The 20832-nt window shown below is 36.7% G+C and overlaps 1 protein-coding gene across 2 annotated transcripts in view; it reads right to left on the reverse strand.

Moving 5' to 3' along the window:
• Positions 1 to 20832, reverse strand: part of SCEL (sciellin) — a 252536-nt gene that overhangs the window by 169086 nt on the left and 62618 nt on the right. For both annotated transcript variants that reach the window (XM_054701462.1, XM_054701464.1), the window contains one exon: positions 13968 to 14091. The gene's annotated coding sequence lies outside the window, so the exon portion shown is untranslated. The remainder of the gene's footprint in view (positions 1 to 13967; positions 14092 to 20832) is intronic.

Raw genomic sequence — 20832 nt, forward strand, 5'->3', positions numbered from 1 at the left:
GCTTTGCAAATTCAATGTCTCCAATTTTCTTTTATTCTCATAAAACTAGAACCTAGAACTGATAAATCAACTTTCCCTAGAACAAAGACATTTCAGACCAACCAGGAATCTCCAAGGTCACATGTCAACATGGGGAGAGGAGGGAGTCCCTTAATCAAGCACTGAGTATTGCCAGGTTACTGTGCTAAATGCTTTACTTGCAGTATCAAATTTAATCCTTACAACAACCATTTAAGGCAGGGACTATTGCAGAAGAAAACAAAACTTTTGAAAGGTTAAGCAACTTACCCACGCTCATATGGTAAAATACAAAGCTGGGATTCCAAGCACGTTTTTAAAGCCTTCACCCTTTAATTACCACTCAACAGAGCTTTCCAGTTGATGAAAACCCTCTGCTCCCCAAACGTGCTAGCTCGTCCAAAGGCCAATCCATGGTTTGCACCTGCTTAATGGTAAAGTCGCTGATGAAGTCATATGAACCAAAAAAAAAAAAAAAAGTGCCTTGACATCTAAAGACCATGTCATCTTAATGTTGCTACAAATTCATCTTTCTAATAAAGCAGGGGCACCCAATATTGGTAGACATTAGTAATCCTAACACTAGGATTAGCTTTTCTTCCAGCTACTTATTTATATATTTAACTAATGTTCACAAAGTTTCTCCTCACAGAATTGTCTCTGCCCCTGTTTACCAGTGCAGAGAACAGAACTAACATCTACCCACAGACACCTCAGTACTAGCAAAGGTACAAGTTCTCTTCTTCATCATCAGAATTCTTTCCATTTTGTTGCTTCAGCTTAATGAAAGAGAAACTTACAGAATAAAAAGATGAGGATTAAAGGGGAAAAAAACATATACTGAGATCCATCCACAGAGGTCATGTTTTTAAATACTTTGGAGGACAGGAAATCAACATTCTAACCTCATGACTTGCAAAGTGAATTGAAAAATTCTCTTCCTGGCCTCAAATATCTAAAACTGAAAATGGTTCAATGGTGTTTATTAGAAGTAAATACAAATATCACCCTTAAAAGGCACGCTGTAGCAGAGATATAACTAAGGCAAATATAGCTTTAAATTGGTCTTTATTTGGTTGAGAAAAGAAAGTTGGTGTCAATTCTTTAATTTTTGAAGTGTGTGAAAGTGATCTGAACTGGATTTTGAAAACTTAAACTTCAATAAACCCTTCTTGAGAAACTATCACTATGATTATTATTTGCAATGAATTGGATCTTTCCAATTCCAACAAAAGTCCTGTGTCTCTTGGTATGGATCAAGTTGCCCTCAATTCCCACTTAGCACAGAAAAGCTATGTGTGAGTGCAACTATCTAAGAAAAAACAGTTTCACGTTTTTCAGATGCTGGCTTTGGCTATTTTTTTTTTTCCCAGTGGCTCACCTAACACAAAATAAAAAGAATGGCTCAAGAAAAATCCATTAAAAAAAATCATAGAATATTCCAATACTAACATATGTAGTTTTAGGACTCAATATATTTTATTTCCAAAATTTGAAAGGGCCTTTAAAAATTATTTATAGATTACAGGGAAGGAACTAATCTAGGTAATGCACACTCCTTGAAAATAAAGACAGACCACAGATGTTTAATAAGATATAAATCAATAGAATGCAATTGTTTTATATCTTTTCAAACTAGGCTTTTTTGAATAAGAAATGCAATAGGAGACATGTCCTTCTCCCAAAAAGTTGAGGGGAAGATAAAGCAAACTAGACCACCCTAAACAGTTGTACCTTTTGTACACTGCTTAAATATCTTAAATATCTTAAATATCTTTGACCAAGGGAGCAAGCCCTCAGGCTGGCTGAGGCCCAATGAAAAGAACACATTCTTCATGATATGCATTTTCTTTGTTTAAATCAAAACTTGTTTGGGCCTCCCCAGTGGCCCAGCAGTGGAGTGCTGGGCTTGAAGCTGCCCGCAGCCTCTGCAGCACTGATTCCATCCCCGGCCTCCAGCTGGGGTCCCACATGGCTCGCAGACCGCTCATGCCGCCCGCTGCTCTCCACAGCAGTGTAGTTTGGTCCTTCTGCCTGTTCTGCTCCCTGCTCTGGCTCTGGTGAATTCTCTCACCCTCCCACACTTCTGACTCTACCTAGTGCTTGTATAAACAAACAAACAAACAAACAAATAAATAAATAAATAAATCTTCAAAAAAAATCAAAACTTGTTTGTTGTAGGGTAAATGAAAATTGGTCAAGCTTTTATACCGCTGGCTTCTGTGGCTATCACCTGCGGCTTTGTGCTAATGCAGGAGGTGCTTGGGAGCGTGGGCCTGGGGTACGCATGCCTGACTGTGGACACTTGGAGTGTGGTGTGGGCATGCATTAGTGTGCACACCTGAGCCTGGAGGCTGAGGCTATAAGGGCGGTGGCAGCAGAGAACAGCTCCAGGAGGACAAGTGACTAGAGAGAGGCAGGACCATAAGAAAACACCAGAGAGAGCCCGAAGAGAAAGCGTAAAGACTCCCAGTACCCCTGTAAGGCCTCCCAGCCCTCCAGTCCTCCTGCCTACTCTGCACCTGGTTGCCGCACTACACTTGTGCTCAATTTCTTACACATTCTTACATGTATCATTCATTCAACATGAATTTGGCCATGTCAGACTGACAGAACCAAGGATAAACCATAGCACCTGACCAAAAGGAGATTTAAGTCTAGGGATACGGAGAGAGGTAACAAAAATTGCAATGCGTGGTTACTTTCAGCTATTTATGTGATCATGTTCCTAAAATGACCCTGACTGTCAAGCTGACGATAAAATTGAGGTCTGGTAGGAAATAGGAGATCTGGAAGAAATATCATTTGCATAACAAACTAGAGATCTCCATGCTAAAAGACTGCATCAACTGCAATTTCTCTTGCTCATTTTATTCAATTATTCTGAAAACATTTGCTGTATCCCAGTAATCTAAAAATGTATGGATCTTTCTTACCAACTGTACCACTTGTAGGTTATCTAGATATAATACTAACGCCACCCTTTATCAATATATGAATTATATCTTACTTGTTAAATATGGATTATAATAATTATTTACCTCTCAAAATTGTTATATTTTTCAATAAAATTTTTATTTTCTCATGAGACTTTTACAAGGAGCATGGTAGTTGAGGGCTGCTTTTCTGAATCTGAAGAGTGCAGAATGATAGTTAAACTATTAGTTCTGAAGTCACACAGTCATGAATTTAATTTGCCTCCTCCATGCCTCATGTGACATCAGGATCATCTTAGAATTAATGTGTGATTATAAGGCCATGTTTCCTTCTCTTTCTGAAAAGCTATTGTAAACAAATAGTGTTTTCATTGTTGTTTGAACTTTTGGTGTTTGGGGTTTTGTTGCCTTGTTTTGTCTTTCTTTTTTTTTTTTGAAATAAACTAGTGCCTTTTTTTTTTTTTTAAGATTTATTTTATTTATTTATACAAGCACTGGGTACAGTCAGAAGCGCGGGAGGGTGAGAGAATTCACCAGAGCCAGAGCAGGGAGCAGAGCAGGCAGAAGGACCGAAGTACACTGCTGAGGGGAGCATCGGGCAGCAAGAGAGGTCTGCGCGCCATCTGGGACCCTCGCCCAGTGGCCGGGGATCGAACCAGCGCTGCAGAGACTGCAGGCAGTTTCACAACCCAACGCTCAACCGCTGCGCCACCGGGGAGGCCCTGTTTTGTCTTATTTTTATAATCTATGGTATTGTGACCTCTTGGAAACAAAAGTAATTTGTGCAATGGCAAGCAACTTATTTAAATTTTTAAGAATGTTTCTTTATTTTTAAACATATTTTACTTATAAACCATTTTTAAGTTGATATGAAAAGGAAATGAAACAAGGCATATAGGTACCTGCTATGTAGTGAATGATTTATACATATTAGGCATTAATGATTTGTATACACATGTTAGTTTGAGGGGATGAAACATAAATAGATCCTCTTTCTCTGCAGTAAACCATAAATCTGCCCCTCTCCCCCAGAAGAGTATTAGAGGGAAGTGTCATCCTCCTTTCTTCTTAAAGAAAAATAGATTGGAAGATTGGAGATTTCACATTTCGGCATTTATAAATAAGTGGGAGATTGCTGCAATGTGGTAGTTATGTTGATAAGATGCACAGAGTCCAAAGGAATTTGCAGATCAGCTCTCTAGAAGTAAGTCCTGGAAATCATTGTTGGGCAAGTGAACTTTAGGCTGAACCCTGGAACATGAGCAGGAGTTAATCAGGTAAGCCCAGGGGAAAGAGATACATACGCAAAAGTGACAGGACATCCCCAGTCCCAAAAGTGAGAAAGAGCAGGGTGTGACTAGCCAATCAGGGCTAGTCATAAAGCTTTACACTACATATTTGACCTTAAGTAATGCACTTCGTTTAAGATTAATGGATCATCCCTAAATTACAGAACTCCGGTTTCATAAATAACTTAGATATCAAATTAAAGCCTTTCTTTTTTGAGATAAGAAAACCAAAGGTTAGAGATGTATGAAAGCAAGAAGGAGAGATAGAGAGAAGGTAGATAACATGATGGGCACCTATTATGTGTTACACAACTTAATATTATGCACATACACTTACCAGGAGACTGAGACATAGAGATGTTAAATGACTCACTCTCAGAGCCATAGTTTTAATTAGAGTAGAGAAAATTCCAATCCAGATCTAGTCTTCCAAATTATGTCATTTTCACTGTACTCTATGAAATTTATGTAAGTTTATCCATGTGGGACTATCTCCAAAATGGCATTGTAATAGTTTATTCTTGCACTAGTCTATCATCTTCTAATTAACCACCTTCATTGCAAAAAGTCAATAAGATATCTACTTAAGTTTAAAATCTATAAAATAGAAGTTCTACTTTCTGAGTCAAGCACAGTTGATGGCCAACTCATGTCTGGCCTCTGAGTATGTTTGGCATCAATATACTGAAAGTCTAATTAGTCAATAGTTCTGATCAGAGACATGCATAATTGTCCTTTAAGTGTTAAAATCAGTCCAATTCTGAAAAAAATTCTTCTGGTGGAAAATAATTCTAACCATTAAAGGAATTAGAGAGCTAATGTTTTACCAGAAGATCTACTATCTTCATAACAAGATTCCAATTATGTTATCATATCAAATTAAATATTAATTGTGGGCAGGAATGACATGGAACATATTGAGCCACTGGTACACTCTAGACAGAACAGACACCATGGCTCACCAGCAGTATGCCTCAACACATCAAAACTGTTAACTCTATGAATAACCAGCCCATTGCACTATGTAGGACATAAATATCAGCCATGATCATACATCTTTGAAGCTGAGGAGCAATGTGGTTGGTGAGGAGCTAGGAGACACTGATGAAAAGGAAGAGGAGCACAGCACCAGGCTATAGTGTAAGGACTGTTTCCAGAACAAGATAGAGCACATTTTCTAGAATTTAACTACTACTACTGCTTAATCCATGTCAGCCCTGTTGCAAGGCACAAGAGTTTCTAGAAAGACAAAGGACAAATCAGATGCTTTCATATTTGGTGCTGGATAACTTGACTACCAAACTCAAGTTCCTCAGAAAGAATGCCATTAATCTAATTATCTCTAGGGTTAAATTGAACCAGTAGGTGAAGGCTACTTGACTCAACTATGGGTAAGGTAAACAGCACTGGCTTTCTCTTTCCTCCTCTTGTTTCTTTTTTGTTCAAGTTAGGTGAAATCAATTTCTGTTGCTTGCAATCATAGAATAACTCTTATACATAGATACTTTGCCTTACTCTTGAAATCCCCATCAATTCTAAGCTCATTACATCTTCAAACAACACAAGACTTAAGTGTATCTGCAAATGTTCATGTAATCTGTGGGTGTAACTTAAACATTTCAATAATGGAAAAAAAAACATTTGAGTAAGATTTAGCCTAACATCTACAGATAGAAAGTATATTTGTCTTACAGTGCTGATTTATTTTTTTTTCTGATTGAAAATTCAGTTAGTTTCAATATTTTATTCCAAATATTTTTGCTGTCCAGAATGTATTTTGTAGGTATGGTTATATGACAATTACAACTACAAATATATTTTATATCCTATGAATTTTATCCCAAGTTAATGATACTCTGCAAAATGGCTAGTCATATGAAAATATTTACCCCATTAAGATATTATTTTAATCCTAACAAATTTTATATAATTTTAAAAAGTTCTACTTTTTCCTTTTTTTTAAAAGATTTATTTATTTATTTATACCAGCACTGGGTACAGTCAGAAGTACAGGAAGGTGAGAGAATTCACCAGAGCCAGAGGGGAGAGCAGAGCAGGCAGAGTGAGGAAGCACACTGCTGAGGGGAGCAGCGGGCGGCAGGAGAGGTCTGCGTGCCATGTGGGACCCTCAACTGGCAGCTGGGGATCGAACCAGTGCTGCAAAGGCTGTGGGCAGCTTTGCAACCCAACGCTCAACCGCTGCACCACCAGGGAGGCCCAAAAGTTCTATAATGAATACATATCATTCTCACAATACAGAACAAAAATCAACTTTAGTTTTTCCAGGAGGTTATTGCCTCCTCAGACCTGAACCAAGTTTGGGCTTCTAAAGGGAAAATACATGGGGCAGCATGTCTATGGAGAATTGCCCACCAACTGCCCCAACCCCAGAAAGACTTGTAGTTCATCTATGAAGTATCCTCTGAAATACATAAAAATAATGATTCCTGGGCCTAGACATAGCAATTCATTTTATCGTGTGCTAGAAATTTGGGTCAGTTTGTGGCTTATATATTTCTAAATATATATATATATATTTCTAATATATTTATTTTTCTAGTTTTCACTTTATATTTATTTATTTTATATATATATATATATTTCAATGAAGTACCATTGTTTTATATCTTTGCTAATATTTTGACAATATAGGATTTCTCCCCTCAGGTGTAGTTACCATAGCTCTCCCACCACCAAAGCACCCATAAAAGTGCTGATTTTAATATCAGTTCTGCACAACTTCTCTCTTTCCCAAGATAGAACTAATGACTCCACATCTGTGAATCCTGGCAACACTGGCTCTGTTGGAACAGAGTTCTCATGTGCCCTGAACTGCAGATAATGGGGCTTCTCAAAGAATTCCTATTCAGTTACCCAGAGCTACAAATATCAAAAGATGTATTTATGGCTTATTAGCAGAAAAATGAATATATTTATATTGTACATCCAAAAAAAATCCCCTTTCATTTAAAAGTCCCTTTCCCCCTAATTTTAAAAGAAATTAAAGCATTCCTGTGAACCCTCAATGGTAAAGTGGACTCTTGGCACTCTGCCCATGATGTCTAATGAGTAATTTGTCTCTGTGTTCATGAGCTCTCACTTTTTCACTTTTCTTGCTATATAACCCATGGGTTGGGCCTCTGTAGTGGCGAAGGCGGTTGAGTGCCGCACTGTGAAGCTGTCCGCAGCCTCTGCAGCTCAGGTTCGATCCCGACCTGCTGGGGAGAGGCCCACATGGCGCAGCAGACCTCTCCTGTCTCTCCCACTGTTCTCCTCAGCAGTGTATTTCAGTCAGTCTGCCTGTTCTGGTCCTGCTCTGTCTCTGGTGAATCCTCCCACCCTTCCACACATCTGGCCTGCACCCCGGTTCTTGTATAAATAAATAAATCATTAAAAAATAAAATAACCCATCGGTTAGTCCAAAGGGGCTTCTCGGAGGCAGCAAAGGATTATTCCAGAATTTATAGCTAGGACCGAATATGAAGGAAGGGTAAAATGATTCAGGAACAAGAGGATTAATTTTGGGGTGCCACCCTGGAAGCACAAGGTTCATTAAGACGCAGCATTATGAATCTATCAGCAACAGCCACTGCAGTGTGAGTTAGATACCCAGCCAGGGAGCTAATCCACGTGGTGCAGCAGACCTCTCCTGTCTCAACCCCTGCTCAGCAGTGTATTTTAGGAGATCTGCCTGTTCTGCTCCCCACTCTGTCTCTGGTGAATCCTCTTACCCCCCACACTTCTGGCCTACACCCCAGTTCTTGTATGCATAAATAAATAAATCTTTTTTAAAAAGAGGATTAATTATTGCCCTAAACCAAATGATTCAAACATAGAACAATATTCTATAAAGATTCCAAGCCCATCTGCTGATTAAAAGTTTTCTCTGAAGAAAATTTTTCAAGATAGAACAAGGGGTTACTCCAGGTATTAGCAGTCATGTGTTTTGTTTAGCAAAATTTGAGTTCATCTGAAATAAAATAGCTATTCTTTGCAAGATGAGTTACAGTTTACAAAACATTTTCACTTATATTACCCACTTAATCTTCACACCCAAGTTGAAAGGTTAGCATCTTTTATTTTTCACTTGACAGACAAAGAACAACCAGCCTCAGACAGATGAAGTGACTTACCCAAGGCCATACAGCTGGTAGTGCAGAGTCTGGGACTCATGCCCAGTTCTTCACATTCCAGAATCTCATATTTTTTCCACTACATCATGTTGCCCATAGAAAAATCATCTATGTAAGCACATGCACAAAAATGTTGAGCTCATACTTTAAAGCATTTCTGGAGATGTAACTGTGTGGTGGGCTTAATTATAAAAGATTTTAATAAGAAGATGGCTTACAAAGTATATTTTCAATGGAAGTCAAAATAAACCCAACAAAATTTTAAATTTACATGAAATTCTAGAGATCATGAATATCAGTTGTAATTATGAAGATATGTGGAGAATGTATAGACAGGTATTATTAATAATTTCTAATTCCAAGTCTTTGTTCTTGGGGTCATTATAGTTCCCCTTTCTTTCTTTCTCTTCTGTTTCTTTAGCCTCACCTTGGAGGTAGATTCCTTTCATACCCTCTTTTGGTAAATGAACTAAAACAAACTTGACTGCAAGAGCTATCTTTTATCAACTCCTTTGCTCCTGAAAGGAAGGAAATAGCATTGAGAGAGTTTGATCTTGAAAAAGGCAAAATTCTCACTATCTAGAGAAAATAATGAAGACTATTAAAATCAGTTAGCTGGATATTCACTCCACTGAAAAGCAGCAAAAGGAAGAATGAAATTTTAGGAAGCAATGTCACCCGCTGCCATTTAATACCAAAGCTGTCTCTTTTAAGTATAAATCCTATGGTAGTTTTCACAGTTCCCAAAGCTAACTCTGAGGGAAAAGAAATTATATTAAGCCAAGTTTGCAAGGTCATGAAATGAAAAACTGAACATTGAATATGAACATGTCACCTCAGTTCAATTTCACTTTCATTTCCCACAGAAGAAATGTTAGAAAATAGTTACAAGATTTTTCAAGTTTGCATTTCTGAAGTTTTTAAATATTTGTGTATTATTTTATGCAGAAATAAAAATGCAGCTAATTTAATTTCACAAATGTCTTGATTTTACATGTCTTATCATCTTATAAGATTATCATGTTATAATCTTCATTTTGTAATATGATACAAATATATGTGCTTTAAATGCATAATTGAATTTAACACTCAATATGCCTTAAGTTTTTTGGTCTTTATGCCACAAAACAAAAGGCACACTTCAAGTGCAGACTCATGTAGCTAGCACTGCAGATAGCTTTTCTTTTCCTTTTTTTTAAGATTCATTTTTATTTATGCATACCAGAACTGGGGTGTAGGCCAGAGCTGCAGGGGGATGAGAGGATTTACCAGAGACAGAGTGGAGAGCAGAACAGGTGGATCTACTGAAATACACCACACTGAGGGGAGCAGCTGGAGAGACAGGAGAGGTCTGCTGTGCCATTGGGTTAGCTCCCTGGCCAGGGATCAAATCATGCTGCAGTGGCTGGTGATAGCTTGAAAAGTGCTGTGACTTTAACCACTGTGCCACCAGAGAGGCCCTGCAGATTGCTTTTCCATAGTAGGTATCCTACGCAGAAAGTCTGCAATTCAACAAAATGCTGTGTTACAAGCCAACTCAATAAAGCAATGAAGTACTTGCATAGTTTGCATAGTGTGCTCTGGCAATTTGTTGCCACAATAGGGCAATCATTTAAAAATCTACAAACAATTTTTTCTCCTCCATTTTCATTGATTGGTGCATAAAATAGTTCCCAAATTTTGAATAAACATTATTGAAACCAAGAGGAAACAGTTGACAGCATGGACTTTTGAGGATACATTTAATAACAATTTGCAGAAGGTCAGCCATGGGGCAGATATGTGTCAAGTACTAGGGATATGAGAATAAAGATCACAGGAACTATCATTGCCTTATCTCCGAATCCAGCACACGGACTGGCACATAAGTACTCAGTAAATCTTTGAAGACTCAATGGAAGACCTGTTTACTATTGCAAAAATGCTGCTAAAAACACCAAGTCAGAGGGCCAGAGTGAATAAAAGGAAAAGGCGTGAATGGAAGGAAAGGTGTCACAATATAAAAGGCAGATATTAGACAACATGTCTAATATGGTAGAGAATTGTGTCGGAAAACATTCTTAAATTGGAAAGTGTAAGTAAACTTTATCAGAAAGGAAAAAGAAGCTAATGAAGATACTAGAAAACCAAAATTTACTTTGAAAGTGAAAACTTCACTTCATTGAATACGTTCAAATTTGTGTCAAACAAAATATAAATTTTAAAAGAAAATTGGAAACTTTAGTCAGACTTGTCATTAACCAAATTATCAAAAATACAAAATTTTCATTTTTTTCAATCATCTGAGCTGCTATGTTGCATAAGAATAGATTGTTAAACACTGTTTTCCCATGAGATCCCTTAGTTTTCTTAATTTTATTTTGAAACTTGGGGAAGAATATTGTGCTATAGATACGGAGATAAAGATTTTCAGATATAAATTAACAAAGTGAACATGTTCAGAAAAACAAGCAGCCATATAATTTATGACTACTCCTGAAAATTCTCAGCTTAATTGCTTTCCAATTTACTTTTAATAAAATCACAAAGAACAATAACTGGTAATGATTAACATAAGTCCACTGAAAATACTTTGTCTTCACAATGAACTTTCATCCACTTACACTAATAGTATTTGAGTAAGAAATACAAGAAAGTCAGCAACTTGAAAAGCTATTTGAAGACTGCCAAGGTCCAGAAAGCAACTGACAAATCAAAGTAGGGAATGCAAAAAACTGACATTTCAGAGGTCAGCGACATTTTGGCTATGGAAGTTCTTGAACAGGAAAACAAGATATATCTTAAAAGAATAAACTCTACCTAATCTTTGTGAATGATAAGCACTATTGACAAATAAATTAATATTTTCATTCTATGACTAAAATTTAGTTAACTACTAAAAATTTACTAGCTGCTAAGAGGAATCCTTGTCCCTTTTAGTCCCACCAATGGAAACTTTTCTATTCCAATAACCTAGCAATATTCCAAGCCCTTTCAAGGAAATCCAGACTTACTGTATTTATGCTTTCTTTACATAATAAACTAATAAAGGCATGACATACTTTTCCCCCCAAGACCTGCACAGCAATGAATGCATTTATTTCATTTAAAATGTTTTCATTAACCAAAAATTCTGAATTATGAAATACAAACTTGACAAATGATATTGTTCAGAGACACATGTCTACATTTTGTTTGATATTATATATAATTTGGTATTGCAAACTGTTAGCTAGACATCAATTAGGTTGAGAAGCCATATGAGGTATTATGGTGAACTGTGCCAATTTCTAGCCATCTCCACTAAAAACATACATGTGAGAGAAACCACCTATCAGCTGAATACCTCAAAGTGACCTCCATCAATCCCATATGAAACAAAAGAATGTCCCAGTTTCATTAATAATACAACTGATGATTAGTCAGTTATATCTTGTATTTAAATGGGATGAGGTGACAAATGTGAGCAATCATTTTCTGATCAGCTGTGAAAGATGTGCAATGTCAAAAAATGCTACAATTATACATCATTTATTTCTTTCACTAGAACAGAAGGCAACAAACACTTTCTGCAAAATCCCTGATGGCAAATATTTTAGGCTTTGCGGCCCAAGGGGCAATTTAAAAAGGATATTATGTAGGTACTTATATATCGAAAGACAAAACAAACTTCTACTGATATTTGTATCAGATTTTAAAATACATAACCATAACAGTATAATTTTTGTAATACAGGTCTGATAATGAGAAGATTGGGATTTTGGTGGCAGTGACAGCTTAATTGGGATTCAAAATTAGTACTCCCTATCATCAAATAAATTGCAAATATTCATCTGCAAAAGCCATTCTTAACTGTATAAAAACAGACATCAGGCCAGATTTGGCTTCCAGGCTGTAGCTTTTCCATCCCAAGCACTATAATATTAAAAAATGTAGTAGCTTTCCTTTGCTACTAAATTGCAGAAGATCTTCTGCAATTAGGTGAGCACACTAGGTCAGCTCTGTTGTTTTATATGTGCTTTTATTGGCTTGGGGCAGAGTAGGGCAGATCCACAAATATTTGTTGGATGCCTTTATGAGTTTACTGAGACACAGAGAAGCCCTTTAAGCTTCTCTTTCATTTTTCCACATCTTTCTAACTTTGCTTAGGAACCTTTACCACGCTTTCCCATATCTTTGGCAAAGAATCTTAGAATTGGCTCTCTCCCCTACAAAAAATAAAATTGGGGCCTTGAGACTTGGGGTGACTCATCCTACAACTATAAAATCCCCCTCTAACAAAGTTTAGACAATTCGTCATCAAAATTTTTTTCCAAAGCAGATGGCCAACGGGCACATGAAAAAAGGCTCAACCTCACTTATAATCAGGAAAATGCAAATCAAAACCACAATGAAATATCACCTCACACTACTAAGAATGGCCTACATTTAAAAAAAAAAACACCAGACAACAACAAATGCTGGGGGAGGCAGAGGGGTCAAAAAGGGGAAGGGAAGAGTATAAGAGTCTATGATGATTGTTCATAGGTGACTTGGTGGTGGAATTTTATGGGGATCACACCTGAGAGGAGAAATCAAACATTAAATACAAAAATGAATAGTGACATAAAATAAATAAATAAATATAAATTTTTTTAAAATTCCAATTTCATCATTTGAACTATGATTAAAAATGCTTTGACAGAAGTCATTGTCTTTTAATTAACTGGAGTCAAGATGTAGTTCTGTTATGAAAGAAGTGTTCACAGCAATCCTTTCATTGTCTTAACAACAGAAATGAAAATACTCAAGTTGGATGAAACCAACCAGAGATGGAAATATTATCAACCTAATTTGGCTGATTATTATTCTAGTGCAATGACAGAAGACAATGACTCCTCTGCATGTATCCTGTCAGTACTTCTCAGTGCCTTAGATATCTTTTTTGATCACTTCCTCTTAAGTGTAGATGTCTTCTTGCCTACAGGAGGTATGTTACTCAGAGGCACATACCTGTGCTTGAATAAGACAACAACCAACAGTTAGGTGGTATAATTTGTTCCTATCTGTAATTACTTATAAGGTTTTTGTTAAAATCTAACAGACTGCCTGGAAAATAGTGTGATTTGAGATGAATTAACATTCTCAGAAAACTTCCAGTAGATCCTACTGAAAACTGTACACTATCATTAAATAAATTCACAACTTGCTTGCAAATAACACTCTTTAGACGACTGAATTCAATTACAATAGAAACAGTACTATGTTAGAAAAAAAAATAGCATTTTAACTGTCATTACTAAGCATCCTCTCATTCTTCCATTTTATTTTTTTTCATGAAAACATTCATTTGCTCCACCATTACTATTATATGGGATTTGTGAACTAAATTATCCAGCAATACAATTTGGCTGAAACAATAAAGGATAGTAAGAGATGCATACAGTACATAATTATCAAATATTTATGCAAGCAAATGAATAACCTAAAAGTGGATTTTCTTCATTTTTTTCCTATGTCTGCAAATTCAAAGGAGTTCATATCTATTTCCAACCCCTCTACATGGTGTTTCATTAAATATTATTGCCTTCTAAGGAGAGATTTATCTTGTGTGTATATTTTATCTTCCTTACCAAGGACTTTTCCTGGGCTGTGTCCATGTATTTCCACCTGGAGCACTAGAATGATAATCAGCCAAATTAGGCTGATAATATTTCCATCTCTGGTTGGTTTCATCCAACTTGAGTATTTTCATTTCTGTTGATAAGACAACGAAAGGATCGCTGTGAACACTTCTTTCATAACAGAACTACATCTTGACTCCAGTTAATTAAATAAACCCTTACTGTGGAGTGGGCTGTTCCTCTAAAATATATCAATTAGGACCTAAACAACATAGCATGTTTTGCGCACATAATGTGTAAAATAGGTCATCCTCTTTCTATCCAGAGCAGCTTCTCTAATGAGAACAATGAATTTTTGAAACTATTGTATTGTGGCTTTTTTGTTTGTTTTTAGTTTTGTATTTGCTGTTTTTGCTTCAAGATACATTAGTATCTATAAACCTAGGTGTAACAGTTCATAAGACCATATCAAAGTTCATTGAACAAATTTGGTTATTTCTACAGGGCAGATTCATCAGAAGACTGCTGCTTGCTTTCTTTGTCACCTGGGAACAGAACTGAGGAACTGTACCAAAGAACCTCATTACTCTTCTGAAAACTTTCCATGTAAGGACAAGTGTTTTCCATAATTTTATCATTTCCATTTTATTTATCCTTTCCTCTGGGCACTCCTATTTTGTTTCTGTGTGCTTTGGGAGGGCTGACTTGGCCTTAAAGTAATCATACATAGTTAAAAGTTTCTTTTAATACATTGGTTTTTAAGTGAACTATGCTATTTGCAGTATCTGGAATATCTTACTCTTCTCTGAATTTTCCCAAAGCAACTTATTTGCATCTCTTTTATGACACTTAGTATGTGTTTTAGACTGAACTATATTTCCTCTAAATTCATAGGTCCAAACTTTCCAGTAACTCAGAATGTGACTCTATTTGGGGACAGGGTCTTTAAAGAGGCTAATAAGTTAAAATGAGATCAAGAAGGTGGGCCTTAATCCACTATGACAGTATGATTGATGACCTTTTTCAGGAGAGGTTATTAAGACACAGATAAGCACCAAGGGAAGGTTATGTGAAGACATACAACTTCTCTAAAGTTATCTGTTTCCTTATCTGAAAAATGAACACATTCAAAAAGGGAATCATATTGATGGTTTCCAACTCACAGATTCTATGAATGTTGTCCCTGTTGCGGCAGCCTCTGCCGCTGAACGCCAGTGAACTTACTGGAAAGAGGGAGGCTTTCACTCAGACACATCAGAGTGAGTAAGACCCCCTTCCCCTGTGCGCTGGACTGGACAGTCAATGACGGCTAAGATCGGGGGCAGACTAAAGAAGGCACTGGCCAGCCTCATGTCTGTGACTCCTGACGACCTAAGACAGGCGCAGTCCCCGAGGGGCTTCATCATGATAAACTTTGGCATTCAGATCAAACAAGGCCCACATGCCTATAAGCCTAATTTAGGCAACAAGCCCGCAGTAAATAACCCCTCCTTTGATGGAAACAAGGCTGCTAAGAACGTCACCTGCAAACAAGCCTGATGGAATTACCTACAAAGCAGTTTAACCATCAATCAGATAGTCATTGTTTCAGAATAAGTAGCAACCTAGCAACCTGTCTATAATCATACTACTTTTTCGCTTATTTTGCTTTTTCCTTATATGTGTACAATCAGTTTCAGGAAATGCATGATAAAGAAAATAGTGTGTGGCAATAGTAGTTTTATAATAATCACAATACTTCTCACATGAGACAACACCATAAAAATCAAAATGCTTACGTAAAGAATATATTGCTCGTGATCACTAAAAGTAGAAGGTGCCAGTAGGTAAATATCAATGTTTTTGATCATTGTGGTTTTGGGATACGAATCAAGAAAAGCTAGCTTAAAGAATGCTGTTTGGTGTAAGCAAAAATGATTGTGTAGATTCAGTACCTTGAGATTGTTTACTGTGCCATGTCATGGAACAGCAATCACATGCACATGAATAATGAAGTAGATGTCTTATGCCTTACAAAGTATTTTATGCTGAGAAAGAATTAAATTGTATGAAATCATCCATTGTTAGAAAAGGTATAAAAGTGTATGATGATTTTGAGCAAATTACATTCAGATCTTCACTCTTGAAGTGTGTCTGTCTGTCATTTATGCGCCGATTCCTTGAGCATCCTCACAGTTTCTCAATCCTGAGACAGTCCTGCAAGTCTACCGCTGCGCTGGTCCGCGGCACCCTGTGTCCTCATTTTACCTACAGATAAAACCCTTTTTTGGGGGTGAATTTCATCCAACCTTCACAATTTTTATTCCAGATAAAATGTTGGAAAGGAATTCAATATTAGAATTTAGATATAGTACCGATAGAATCTAGAGCTAAAATGGCCAAAAGAGATAAGCAAGGGAAAGAAAGACTTGAAACCCATTGGGCTTTTTTTTTTTGAGGTAACATTAATTCCAACCTATGCAACTATATCATATACTAATCGTATATGAATTAGGGGTATATTTGGAATCATGATTTAAAAGAAAGGCATCATTTTTCTTCTATTTCAACCCATCTTCATACAAGTACTTGGATGCTGCCTGAGTAGTGAGGGCTCTGGGAATTCAGGAATCTTTCCTCAGTAGGAGTTGTTGAAATATAAGTGGCGCAAGAAAGCACAAATATCAGGTGAGTTGTTAGTTCATGTCTTTGACAAAAAAATTCAAGAATTCCGTGTGGGTGTGATCTGAGCTCTGTGATGCAAGCACAAATAAACTATTTTGGCAGAATGTAATGCAGACCAAGGAAAGTATTCATAAAGAGGCATTCAGAGAATAAAGCCAGAAGAAGACAGTGGGCCATTAGCAGGCATGGAGAAATAGCTTTGTGATGGCAAACTCTTTGGTAATCATTTTCTTCTAATTACACATTTAACTGTAAATGCTCCCGTACCTGGCTGAAACTTGCTTGACCTGACCACCTGCAGTGGTACTACTAGCACTCACTGGCTGTGCATGGAAATCACCAAAGCATGATTGTAGAGGAGAACAGATGGGCACATACGGCTGTAGGCAGTTCTCTCTTCCCAGAAGAAGCAGCATGTTCTGGCAGAAGGGCTTAGAAAATTAACTGAAGAAACCACTCTGTTCAGACAAAGCAAAAACATCAACAGTTCCTCCTTTGTAAGCATAACTGGAAGCCAAATGCTTTATTTAGCCCTCGCAATTATAAAAAGCCAGTAAACAAGTATAATATCTATAGTTTTCTCTAACAAACTGAGAATGACTCTCAGATTTCATAGTAACTGAACTAGGTTACTGAGGATTAGGGTTAGGGAAGGCATTTTTTTTTCCACTAAAGATAACCTAAAATAGAATGAATTTGGTCAAGGATGTTACTAAAAGCCTTCTAGAAACAAAATGTCCTCTAAATACTAACCAATGTTTGGCCCATGAAGAAGACAATGATTTTATAGATCAAATATAATAGAAATTTAATCAATTATCTAATTATTTTTCTCAAAAAGGCACAGTCTGGACTATTTAAAGTTCCTCTTCAAATCAGGTATATCATATGGAAAATCATCTGGAAATTTTCCCTTAAGAAATAGTAGGAAGCAAGAGTGTTCAGGAAAAACCATATTCTCTAGGGAGCTACTTTATTAATTTATTCATTTGATCTGTTACTCATCAGGTCAGTGACCTCAGGAACGAGTGAGGCACATTTACTAATGACCTCAGGAACGAGTAAGGCACATTTACTAATGGACCGGTGTCCTTCATTAGACCTGGCATGCTGATGACAAGGAATATTAAAGAATATATCAATATAATTAAAACAAATAGGAAATCAGTTCCTCAGAATCTGCTTAAGGCAAGCTGGTGGATACAGGCAGATTTCCAAACTTCCCAGATACTTCAAGTTTTCCAGTATCACAGAACATTAGATCTCTAAGGATAGGCTTGATAGACTGCCATACAAGTGTGAAGCACTTGTGGAAAAAGGAACACTATTACCCTGTTGGTGGGAATGTAGACTGGTTCATCCCCCCTGGAGAACAGTATGGAGTTTTCTCAAAAGACTAAAAATAAATTGCCCACATGATACAGTCATTCCACTCCTAGACATCTACCCAAAGAATACAAAAACACTCATGCAAAAAGAAACTTGTACTCCCATGTTTACTGCAGCACCATTTACAATAGTAAATTTAGAGAGAGAACCTGTGCCCCAAAACAGATGAGTAGATCAAGAAGGTGTGGTATACATACACAATGGAATACTACTCGGCAATCAAAAAAGGCAAACACACGTCATTTTCAGCAACATGTACGGCCCTGGAAAGGATTATGCTAAGTAAGATAAGTCAGAAAGACAAATACCAGATTGTGTCTGTTATAAATACAGCAAGTGTTGGAGAGGCTGTTGAGAGATGGGAACCCTCAAACACTGTTTGTGGAAGTGTAATTGGTATAGCCATGATGAAAAGAAGTACAGAGATTCCTCAAAAAATTAAAAATAGAAATTATACACACACATGCGTTATCTCACTAATTCAAAAAATATGTGCTCCTCATGTTTGCTGCAGCATTATTTAGCCAATATCTAGAAACAACCAAAGTGCCCATTGACAGATGAATGGATAAAGAATACTTTATCAATACTATGCCACTATTTAAAAGAAAGGATAAATCCTGCTATTTGCAATATGAATGGAATTGGAGGGGATATGAAATAAGTCAGAAGGAGAAAGACAAATATGGTATGATTTCACTCATATGTGTTATAGATATGGAGAAAACAAACAGATGGATGGGCTAAATAACATAAAAACAAACTTTTAGACTACAAGATCAATCAATGGTCACCAGAAAGGAAGGAGGAAGAGTAGGTAAATTGGGCAAAAAAGGATAATTTTTGGTAAGGGATAGAATTGGATTTACAGTGATGAGCTAAAGTCATATAAACACATGCTGATTTTTAATGATACTCACCTGAAATCCATAAGGTTTTAGATCATACATTATTTATTGATTATAATGCCAAGTTACTTGAAATATAAAAGAGGGCCTCCCCAGTGGCGCAGCGGGCTGAATGCAGAGGTGTGAAGCTGTCTGCAGCCTCTGAAGTGCGGGTTCAATCCTTATACCCACATGGTGGGGCAGACCTCTCCTGCCTCGCCCACTGCTCCTCTCAGCAGTGTACTTTGGTCTGTCTGCCTGTTCTGCTCCCTTCTCTGTCTCTGGTTGAACTCTCTCACTCTCTAGCACCTCTGGCCTGTATCCCCCATTTTTGTATAAATAAATAAATCTTTAAAAAGAAATTTAAAAGAAAGAATTTCATCATTCCAAAATTGCTATACACAATTCCTATACAACTGGACACCAGTTAAAACTAGTGATTGAGATGGAAAGAGGTGTGCATGTAAATAATTAACTGATTACATTTTCTAATTTCGATCACTTACATGTCTCATGCTTGAAAAAGCTATGCAAAACGGCATAGGTTTCAAGATACAATCTCAAAATTCCTTTTAAAGATAAGTTTATTCAGCTACAAAATCTACAAATTATCTGCTGTTAAAGTCAGGCAAAATTATGTGACATCAGGCAGAAATCACTCAAATTCAAATTAAGACATTAGGCCTCTGAAATAAACAGATTATCTTAATGGTATAAGCCCCAATTTTTAAAAATTGCATTATAGAAGCAAAACAGCAGGACTTGCTATCGCATGTTCATAGATCAATATGTAACTCCTTGGATTTATTGATGCAGACATGTAACAATTTTGAAAACACAATAAATAAAAAGTTAGCAAATAAATGTATTTCCTATATATATATACTACATGGAATAAATGTACCGTATAATAAATATGTACCACATGGAATAAAAGAAAGGATGGCCAATATTTTTTTAAACTTTATTTGCCTATTTTAAAAATTAAATTATTTTTATTAAGGTGTTATTGGTTTAAAACACTGTATATTATTTAGGGGATGGGTCCCAACTTCTTCTAACATATATTATCGCACCATGCCCGTCACTCAGACAAATAATCAATCTTTTTACAAGAGAAGAATGGACAAAGTTTTAAGCATATCCTTTCTACCATATCAGTTCAGTTTTCATATATATTTTAAATTTTATTCAAAAATGTTTTCCATAAAAGTTTATATGTAGCACGCTATATAATGTATCCATAAAATGAAGGAGGAAAAAAAGTCAAGGTAATAGGATACTAATGAGATTTAAAGCTTCAGACAACCAGAGGTATTTCCTATTAAAGTGATGAAAACTTTTAACATTGTGCTTGCTCTCATCGAAATGCTGTAAAAAATATTCTATTGACTTCTGTTTTTCAACATATATCTTGAATAAAGTAAACATGAGCTTTCTCAGTTATGCTGCAAGAATTGAAGGTCCAATCTGTGAAAAGACTTCACAATATTTACGCAGATATTTAAACATCTGTTTTTGAGCAGACAAAAGTGAGCAGTCCCTTTAAAAGAGAGGCGCCCCCTGTGAAACTAGTTTGTATTGTGTGGGACTGCTTTTTCTATGTTAAGCAGTCAGTTATGCATCTCAGAGGGTGGTCCCACAGGCCAGAGGGGTTTCAAAGATGAGCCATGATTTGACCACAAACTATGTTGACTTTAGTGCAATGAGGATGCAGGATCCAGAGCATCCAGCAGGCAGGTGAGAGCTCACGTTTATGAACATGACTTAGTAGACAGGAACCAGAAGATATTAGTACCGGCTAAGCAGACTGCCTCCAATGGTCAGGACCAGCAGAGTGAAGAAAGGAGAGCTGGCTTCCATGGAGACTGCCTGAGAGCTGCTTGCTGGTCCCTGAGGAGGCTGATGTAATGGTGTATAACCTTCAGTTGAAA

The sequence above is a fragment of the Talpa occidentalis genome, unplaced genomic scaffold (assembly GCF_014898055.3).
Source record: "Talpa occidentalis isolate TD23 unplaced genomic scaffold, MPIMG_talOcc4v2.1 talOcc4.5, whole genome shotgun sequence".
NCBI lineage: Eukaryota > Metazoa > Chordata > Mammalia > Eulipotyphla > Talpidae > Talpa > Talpa occidentalis.